This window comes from Cavia porcellus, unplaced genomic scaffold (genome assembly GCF_034190915.1).
Source record: "Cavia porcellus strain 051 isolate PalLab524CR breed Dunkin Hartley unplaced genomic scaffold, mCavPor4.1 scaffold_19, whole genome shotgun sequence".
NCBI classification, from domain to species: domain Eukaryota; kingdom Metazoa; phylum Chordata; class Mammalia; order Rodentia; family Caviidae; genus Cavia; species Cavia porcellus.
In genome coordinates, this window is record NW_026947502.1 from 49,285,429 (window position 1) to 49,295,538 (window position 10,110).

Sequence of the window (10,110 nt, forward strand, 5' to 3'; positions counted from 1 at the left end):
TTTGACTTGGTTTATGCCACATTTCCCTTTCTCTGTAGAATTCAATCACTCTAGATCACTTTGAGGATTGTAAAACCTTCCTAAAATTATTCCCTCAAATGATGTGTTGACTGGGCAATCCACTGGTCTTTCATTATCCACTAATGGGTAAATCCTCATTTTATAGTATCTCCAATTTGTTCCTGGAGTTGGCTGAGCAGATGCTCAGGCAGACATGTTCAAACAAAATAAGATACCAATGGAAGCTTTTCAGGGCTTCCTTAAGTAAGTACAGCGTAATGGGTGTCTTAAAGCAGCAGAAATGTGTTAGACTACAGTCAGAGTTCCATAACAGATTTATTTATGCTTCATCAAAAACCTGTAGAAGAGAATTCTTCCTTGCTTCTTTCCCTGCCTCACTTTCCTCATTGCTAAAATATCCTCAGCTCATCATTTGTAGAGATTTCAGTAAATAATCTGCTGGTTGCAAAGTAGGACAGCACTGTGTTACAGAATCGTAAAGAAGAAATATCCCATGGTGTGGCAGGAAGAAGGAAGCAACAGGCCAAAGCAGAGAGCAGCAGCAGCCTTTCTTACTTCTTTACTCCTTATCTTCCACCCAGGCTAGAAACCTATTGATTGGTGCCACCCACACCCAGAGTGGGGCTCCTATTTTCTATATCATTAATCCCAGTATCACACCCTTAATTCACACACACCTTAATCCAACCACCTTTGAAACTCCCCAAAGCTTTGTGAGGCTATAAAGGAACATCTAGATACAAGCCATAACACCTGAATTCTGGTGTTTACTGGCTATCTTTGGTATTCTTTGGCTTGTAGTGCCTTATTCCAAACTCTGCCCCTGACATTCTGTGTCCATCCCATCCCTTGATGTCGCTCCTCTGTTTATAAGGACACAAAAAATACTGTAGTAAGTTAGGTCCTTACTACCCTATGACCTCATCTTACCTAATTATATCTAAATTATTCCTCTTTCTAAAATAAAGTCACTTTCTAAGGTACTTAGGAAACTATAAGCCTGCTACTCTCTACCACACCTGCAAGATAACTCAGAGGTAAGCACAGAGTACACAGGGCAAGATATCATCAGCTGTGAGAGTTTACCTGGAACAGTAAATTTAAATTTAATGAATGATTAGGAAGGTAACCAAAGTCAATGTAAAAATTTATGGGCATTGCCAAGCCAAAAACGGGAGGTCCATTTGGGCTGAGAATTCAGTCATACTAGGATCTGCTGTCTGATAGAATGTCACAAGCCCAGATTAAAAGGTACAGAGCTACCATTCCTAAGAAACTTAGTCATCACAAAGAACCAAACATCGAGGGTAGGGGAGAGTTGTGCCTTAATCTGCATATAACTCTAGAGAGCAGTCAGCTGTGGAAAAAGTTTCAGCCCATCAATGAAGCTGGTCCAAAAGCAATATCTAGGCACTACCCCCATTAATCACTTTGCCTGGAAAGCCAGTGACCCGAATGCTGGTGTTCATGTCCTAACTCCCACAAGCAAAACCTACAGCAGAAGAACCATCCAACCCTTTAAAATGTTCTTCCCAAGAGGGCCTGTTTCAGAGCAGATGTTTACAAATCACCTAGCCTGTTGGTGACAAATTAGCTTTTAATGGCATTCCCGTGTACTTGCTATAAATCATTAAGCATCCAACAGACTGTCTCTTATCTTCACAGACCTGGTCATCTGGGCTTCCTAAATAACACAACTTCCATCACAGACAAGGCCCCTTCACCTAACTGACAGTGCCAGTCACATACTACCTTTTCATTTGTCTTTGGGCCCTGTTCGCAACAATCACCTCTCTCCTCCATGCCTCTCGTCCCTTCTCCATCTTTCTCTCACTTCTCAAAGCATATGGTCTTTTCCTTATGGCCTCACTCTTCTCTCTATCTTTTCTCAACCTGCTGCACAACTGTCTCTTACTCTGATCTCTTTCCTCATTCCATGCTCTTCCATGCTACATTTCCCCCATCTCTTGCCTGTTTTGTTTTGTTTTGTTTTGTTTTATGATAAGCCAAGAGAGGGATCCAGATGCTGACACAGTATGAATCTTAACACCAGTAACAAATTCATGGTCAGTTCTTCCTGAAAATGCAGAAAATTAGAGTTCAGATAGAGGAAGCAGGAGAGAGAGAACAGATCTATAAAAGGGAAAAGGTGCCCTCAGTCCATTGAAGAGAATTTATTAAGTAAATGTATAAGACAGGGCACTAATCATTAGAATTAACAACATAGTATCCTTGCATTACAGCAAGCATACATATTTTTGGAGACAAGAATTGTTTGAATAACAGATGTCCCTTGCTAAGGACAAATGAATCTAGGATAATATAAGCAAAATATCGCAGCACAGCATAGATTTTTTTTTTGGAAGTAATTACCCTCTTTTTCATTTTTGCATCGAGTTGGAACTTAGTACAGAGAGGAAAACTACAAATGAGACTGGTTAAAGTCAAATAATGCTAAAACCCAGCATTTCCTGTCTGTGTTTCTCCTGAGGGCCATCGCGTGCTTACCTCCCCACCAACACTGAAAGTAAATAGTTTTATCATCTCAGTTTGAACTAATTTTAAACCAAGGCTATTACTATAGGAAAAGTTCTAGACTTTTCCTTCATTTAGTAGATGAAACCTCCATAACCTGAGAAGGTTAAATTTCATTCCCTCATGCCAGACTGCTTCTGCTCCTCACCTTTCCTTTTTGTAATCAGAATGTGCTTGGCTGCTCCTTCCTGCCAAACCTAGAGCACTCCTTGGCCTCAGTGCTGCTCCAAAGGCTGGGCGCCATCTTTTATCTTCTGTACCAAGACATTTCACCTCCGTTGCTACTGCTCACCCTTGCCTAAGCACCTGCATTTTACACACAGGTGTCTAAGTCCTTCCCATTCTTCTCTGAGTCACTGGCTCTAGAGTGCAAACATTTGCTAGGCATCTCTGATTGACTTTTTGTCTGAACTTCAAGGGCAATCTACCAGAAATGAATTCTTCATGTCTCTTCCCAACCTTTCTACTTCTTTGAAATTCTCAATTATTGAAAAGGCATCATTATCCTGTGAGGTGCCTAGACTCTAAAAATGATGGATTTTTGATAGACATCTGTCCTCCATGGCCCTACACCTATTTGTGGGCTTAGATTTTTCAACCCTGACTTGAAAGCATCTCTCCTGAAGCCCAGCCACTACTCAGCTGGTTGCTACTGTCATCTCTTTAGTCTTGGTGCTTAATATCACTTGCTTGAACCATTCCAAAGATCTCTTAAAAGACCTTTCTATCTTCAGTCTCCTTTCCCTAGCCATTACCCCACACTCAGGGGCAAATATGTCCCATTAATCCTCATACAGTATATTACTCAGGTCCTGGCCTTGCTGTTGAATAATCATCAGCTTTTCAATTTCTTGTCCAAATACTTCCATGTTCTTTCCAAGCCCTCTCATCACATTGTTAAGTGGCTAATATACTAACTGATATATATTCTCTCTCTCTCTCTCTCTCTCTCTCTCTCTCTCTCTCTCTGTGTGTGTGTGTGTGTGTGTGTGTGTGTGTGTGTGTGTGTGTGTGTGTGACAGACAGAAATAAAGAGAGCAGGAGAGAGAAAGCTACAGGGAGGGAAACAGAGAGAGAATTTCACATTGTTTGTTAAGTAGAAAGCGCCCATCATCCCAGTGTGAGCTCTCCAAACAAGTGCTGCTGCTCTCATGATTATAGTGAGAACTCTGACAGTTGCATTCCAGTTTCCTTGCGTAGTAAGTGTTGATCATATATAACTCAGGGAATTATTGTGAGGTTCTAACTAGAAAACACACTTATAAAGCTTTGCATAATATTTACTAATAAACAAGTAGGTACTCCACTGACATTATTTCCCTTCCCCTCACCATGGCCCTGGGTCCAGGTAACTATTGTCTAGAGCTTTAAAATCACATAAAATTAAGTACTTACTGGGTTATTACAATATCAAAACCTGTTGAAACCAGGCTAAATATAATGAAATTAATGCTATAGAATCACAGGGAAGATGTAATTTGAAAAATTTGATAATAGACAAGCCAAATTACAGAAACCACATCTTGGTTACTTTTTTCTTATAGCTGAGACAAAATTGCTGGCAGTAAAAATTAAGAAAGGCAAAGGTTTATTTAGCTCACAGTTTGTGAAGGTTCAGTCCCTAGTCAGCTAGCTCCAAGGCAGAGCAGCCTGGTGAGGGGCAATAGTTCAAGATGGCAGAAGACAGAAAAAGTAATGAGAGAAAAAATGGGGAGAGCCTGCTTAAAATAAGAGGGAAGGAAAGAAAATAGTATTGATTTCCCCCTTTTGCCTTCTATTTAAACAGAGTACTCCCCTTGTTTGCTCTTGTTACTTTTGCTACCTTCTGCTGCCTTGAGCTGTTGCTCCTGAGCCTTGCCACCCTTGCCTTGGAGTCAGCTGATATGGACTGAAACCTACACAAAATGTGAGCTAAATACAACTTCCCTTCCCTAATTTGGGGCATCACATATTTTGTCCCCCAAATGAGAGAAAAGTAACCAAGACAGAATTTGGTAGCACAGAAGTAGGGTCATTGCTGTGACTATTTGACGATGCCTTTTGAGAGCCTTTGGGAATGACTTGTGAGAAGAGTTGGAAAAGCTTTGGAGACATTGCCTGAAAGAATATCTTATGCTGTTTTGTATGGGAGATTTCTGGTTAGTGCTCCAAAGACCAGAAGGCTTATAAAAATCCTCCTGGTAAAGACCAGGCTAGGGAGTTTTCTGCTGAGAAAAAAGAACTGCATTGCTTGTTGGACTCTAGATAATGTGTAGTGCCTTGACAGAAAATTCATGTGCATTTTGTTTGTTTCCAGAGACTTTTTCTAAGACTGAGATTAAGGATAATGGACTAATTAATATGACAGAAGCAATTTCAAGGCAGTCAAATGTGGAGGCAGTTGCACAGGTCCCTCTAGGGGTTTTTAGCCAGATCTATAATTCACTTTTGTAGGTTCTATTCTCCCATTCCTTCTCAGCAATCAAGATCTCCTCTGCTCTATCTTTGTAGTCTACAGGTTTACTGAAGCTTTCTTTCTGGCCAAGCTCACACTTTAAATCATCCTGATGGGCTCTTTGCTTTGCTTTCTCAAGGTATATAATGTTGCCATATTTATTAGAATAATGTGTTGAAACCCCTTTAACCAAAATAATAACAAGTATTTGCTCATAATTTATGTAATTTTCCATTTGATTGTCATATTTACAATAGCCCTGTGATCTTTCATATCTAAAGAATAAGAAACAGAGAAACAGAGCTGTTACACAGCTGAAAGAGGATAATTTGGCAGGTCCTGAGCCACTGGACTCCAAGGTCTTTGGATCTAGTGCACAAGTGTTTTATACTATTCAGATGACATATATATATATATATATATATATATATATATATATATGTTACATATGAACATAAATAAATGCAGACATGTGTATACATAAACATGAATACCCATGTATATTATTTAATTTTCTCATCACTGGAACACAATTCCTGACACTCAAAATCGAAAAGAGGAAGAGTTTAACTTGGCTCATGCATTCTGGGATTTAGTCCGTGACTGGTTAGCTTAAAGGCACAAAAGTCATGGCAGAAGGACATGATCAAGAAAGAAGGGGACCAGGACTGGGGATATAGTTCAGTAGCATAGCACCTGCCTGGCAAGTGTAAGGTCCTGATTTCAATTCCCAGTACCACAAAAGAGAGAGAGAGAGCGAGAGAGAGAGAGAGAGAGAGAGAGAGAGAGAGAGAGAGAGAGAAAGCAAGAGAGAGAGAGACAAAGAAAGAAAGAAAGAAAGAAAGAAAAAGACGGCAAGCAGAACAGTAGAGCAGCACAAGAGGAAGGGGAGAGGCTAGATATGGTGTCCAAGGTCACACCTTCATAGCCACCCAGACACACCCAGAAGTATGCTCCAGGGATCCCCTGGATGGCTCCCAAGCCAATCAAGTTGACACATCAGGCCAGACTGCTGCACTTTCCGTGTTCATGCATCTCTATGACTTAGGACAGAGTCTTGCATACAGGAAGTATTCAGCAAGCATTTTCAATTCTACCCCTGTGGTCTCCACAATGAACTGTAGTCCCTAGGAGTCCTGATCATGCCTTTCATCAATCCAAACTGAGTGAAAGTTCACACATATCAGATTTTGGTGAAAGATTTTATTGAGGATTCCTTCAGTGTTTTTTGCTTTTCTTATAGCATGAAAGCAATAATAAGCCAGACAGTGGTAGCATCATGAGCCAAGTCCTCAGGAATCCCTAGGTAGGCAATAAGAATGAGGAATGTGCCCTTGGTGTTTCAAGCCTGCAGCTGCTGGAATTGTTCATATCACAGCACAACCTGTACATGGCTAACAGATAAAGCATATTGTTCTTGTTATAGTAGTAGTAGTGGTTGCTGCTCTTGCTCCTTGGACCAAGAATACTACATTTGTAGGACAATGCATAAATGTCTAATTTTTGACCCTGATGCATTTATTAATGGATCATAGTCCAGACTGAGAGGTGTTATGCAAATTGCCTTAACTATCTTCCATTTAGACACCCAAATGGCTTCCAGTCAATCCTCAGAGGAGAAAGGAGAATGGACACAGCCAAGGCCAAGTATATTTAATCATACTTATTAATTTCCAGGTAGAAATGAGGTTTATAGCATTATAAAATGAAAAAGTACTCCCTTGCCTGACTCCTTAGGAGATAGGGCTGAATGTCATTCTTGGTTTATTTCTCTAGGGAATTAACTGCTTGGATTCCTTCAAAGTTTAATTAAATTGTCACATACCACATAAAATAGCAAATAAAACAGGCTTTTCCTATGTCCTGGTGTTAATTTTATGTCATCAAAATTGTTTAGCTTGTTAGCTGCCTAACTCTGGCTGCCCTAAATACCAATTAAGGGTTCTATATGAATGCTTTTCCTCACTTAAACACCAACTCTGGCTGCACTCTTGTTAACTTTTCTTTTCATTTCCTTAAGGTTGTACCTGCTAATTTTTTAATGGGTTTTTGATCATTTAAGTTTAATGCTGCACAATTTTTGATAGTAGAAGAAAATTCAAAACCTTGACACAGAGGAAGCATGTCAAAAAGCTGAAGGATTTGTGAAAGGAATTTTACATAGTATCAGCTCCAGCCTACTCATTGTGTGGATGAAGACATGATTCAGAGAGGTGACCTGGGCTGCTGTCAGTTACATGATGAGCAAACAACAAGGATAGGGCAATAATCCAGGAAAGCAGCTTCTAAGGAAGGTGAAAAATGTCCACAGCCACTTCCACTCCTAGTTCCCTCTTCTTGATTCAGTGATATTTTCTATCCTAGGGTCTCATCATCTCTTAGGCTAATGATACTCTAATCTTTTTTAGTAGCCTTTCTCACTGCACAAATTCTTTTATCTACTCTACAAACCTTATTTTCCCCACTTCCCTACAGCTGAGTTTTGAAAGTCTTCATTTTATTATCAGGTGAGAAACAGTTGCTATGAAGCCCTCAGGCCACTCAGCCCCACCTTCTTTGTACTCCTCCCTATGGAAAAGAGAGGAACCTACAAGAATAGTGGCTCTGAAGCCTAAAACCTACTGCATGGCAGGAGCTGAAGATAGAGTTTTTAAAGAACAGTGCAGACTTGGACATCAGCTTTCTCATCCCTGGGCTCCTCCAGATGCTGTGTATGTGAATAAGAGCATAAACTGCATTTCAAAGACTGGACAAATGTCTTCTTAGGAGGTCATGAGTTGGAGGAAGAAAGGATGAAGCTTCAATTTTACTGGATTCAAGATGCCTTCCTGAGTTTAACGCTGTCAGAGCTGTGGATACTGGGCATAGTGGAATGGATCTGACACAGTCATAAATGATACAGTACTTGTGTCTTCAAATCCATTTCTTTAGTGGTTGAATTGTAAGGAAACAAAAGGTGAATGCCTAGCATCCCCAGATGCCCAACTTGGATTTGTCCATTTTTCTTCTTCCTTGCTGATACTCAAGATACTGCAAGATGGCTTGTTCCCACAGACTAAATTTGGGAAAAATAAATCTGCTTAGAGTAATGGGACAAATCTTTACTCATTTGGTCCCTCTGCGTGTCCACAAATCTCTTTCACCATCCCCTTCATTGTACCAGATACAGTCAAAGAACAGTGAATGTCAAAATTTTTTAAAGGTTTTACAGTAAGAGACACATTTACATTAGTCTCCTGCAAAATGCTCTGCTTTCCCTGAACAAATTCATCACACAGTTCTCATCATTTTCTGAAATAGTACTGCAAGTTCTCTTTCATAAGCATCTTTTCATGCATACTTCAATTTCCAAGTCAGTTCACAAAGTTTATGGTAATTTCTGTCCAGTAAAAACATTATAGTGTATCCTTAACCATCTTATTCACTGGATCAGCACTGTTCTACTTCTGGCTCTTCCCCAGCACCAGAACGACTATACAAGATAAACATTTTGAATTGGTTGAGGATGTCAAGGCAACCATGACAGTGCAAGTGAAGATATTCTCAAAAGAGGACTTTCAGTACTCTTCAGGAAGGGGCAAAATGATGGTTAAAGTATGTTCAAAGTGAGGGGTGGCATTTTAAAGGGGACTAGTAGCAGTAGGGTCTTTAAAATTAAACATTCAATGTGTTTTTAAGCACACTTGTACTTCTTAGTCATACAAAACCTTCATAATTTCCTCCAAAAATTATAATCCTGTGAGCCTATCCCAGAAAGACCTCTCCTGGATTTTCTGTCTGTAACCATTCTTTTCCATTTCCACCCCCATACACACACAATACATTGCTGGGCAAACACCCATAGCTCCTTTCAGAATATGTAAATGTCAGAATACCAAGGAGAAAGCCAAATTCAGATGAATTGATTAACAGTGACCGAAGCTAGGTTGAAGGAAGGAAAATCATTTATAAACGATTCCAGATTCTTCTTCCAGTTTCTTACTTTTTCTTTAACACTGTGATTTCTGCATATTTCATTAGCCTGACTTTAGAAACATATAGTACCTTCTTCTTTCTCTCTCTTTCTGTTTGCTAGGATCAGGTTCCAATCAGGTTTGGACCTGAATGGCCTGGTTTGTCATTTAATTGAGCCAGGATTCTACAGAAATAGAATGAGAATAACTGAGATTATGATACCGTTTCTTATGCATATTTTAGCAAAGATAAAATATATTGGATATCATAGGTGCATGCATTGCATTCTAAGTTCAATCATTTATTTTACTCAACGTTTTTAATAAGCCTCTATTTTACTTCTTTTGCTATTCCTTGAAGATTTAAGAATAATCAAGATACAGTGCTGCTCCTACAAAGTTCATACGTGCATGGATACAGAGCAGAGATAAATGTAACACTGTAATGAAGCAATGGGCAACAGATGCAGTACAGCAGATGGAAGAAGAGTTGCTCTTCTGAAGACAGTTGTTATGCACCAGTGAGCTTGCATTCAGACACATAGCCATGGCTGTGAGACACTTGCCATGCTAGAGTGACGGCACTCTGCAGGGGCTCCTGATCTCTGGGATGAAGCTGTTGTGGGAGAAGCTAAACTCAGAAGTTACAGTCATTAAGACCCTGTAAGTTATACTTAACGTGCCTGCAAAGATTTGTTGAATCCCATCTGGTCTCTGAGTTGTGGTCATCTGCTCATTGGCAAGCACTAAGGCTATTTCCTACCATGGCCTAGCATCTCCTTTCTCACTACGGTGAGAACCTCAGGTCTGCCACCAATGGCGCTTCTATGTTAGAGCCACAGTACCTCCATCCCTGTGCAACCCCAACTTGTCCCAAATGGGTGCTGAGTTCTTCTATAACTTTCAAATATGGATATAGCAAACTATCTTTTACAATGCCTACGCATAGGTTTCGTGCCAAACACATTCTACACCTTCAGAAGTTATAGTGCTTTGGTGAACTTGTTATTTTATAGACATCAGTAAAGAAGATCAGAAAAAATTCGCCTTTACAAGCAGGGACAAGGGATTACAACTTCTCACCTTAAGGTTATTATAACCCTACTACTGTCGGTCAAAATATATTCTGCAAGAGCCTGAAATATCCCATCACTCCTCAGGACATCA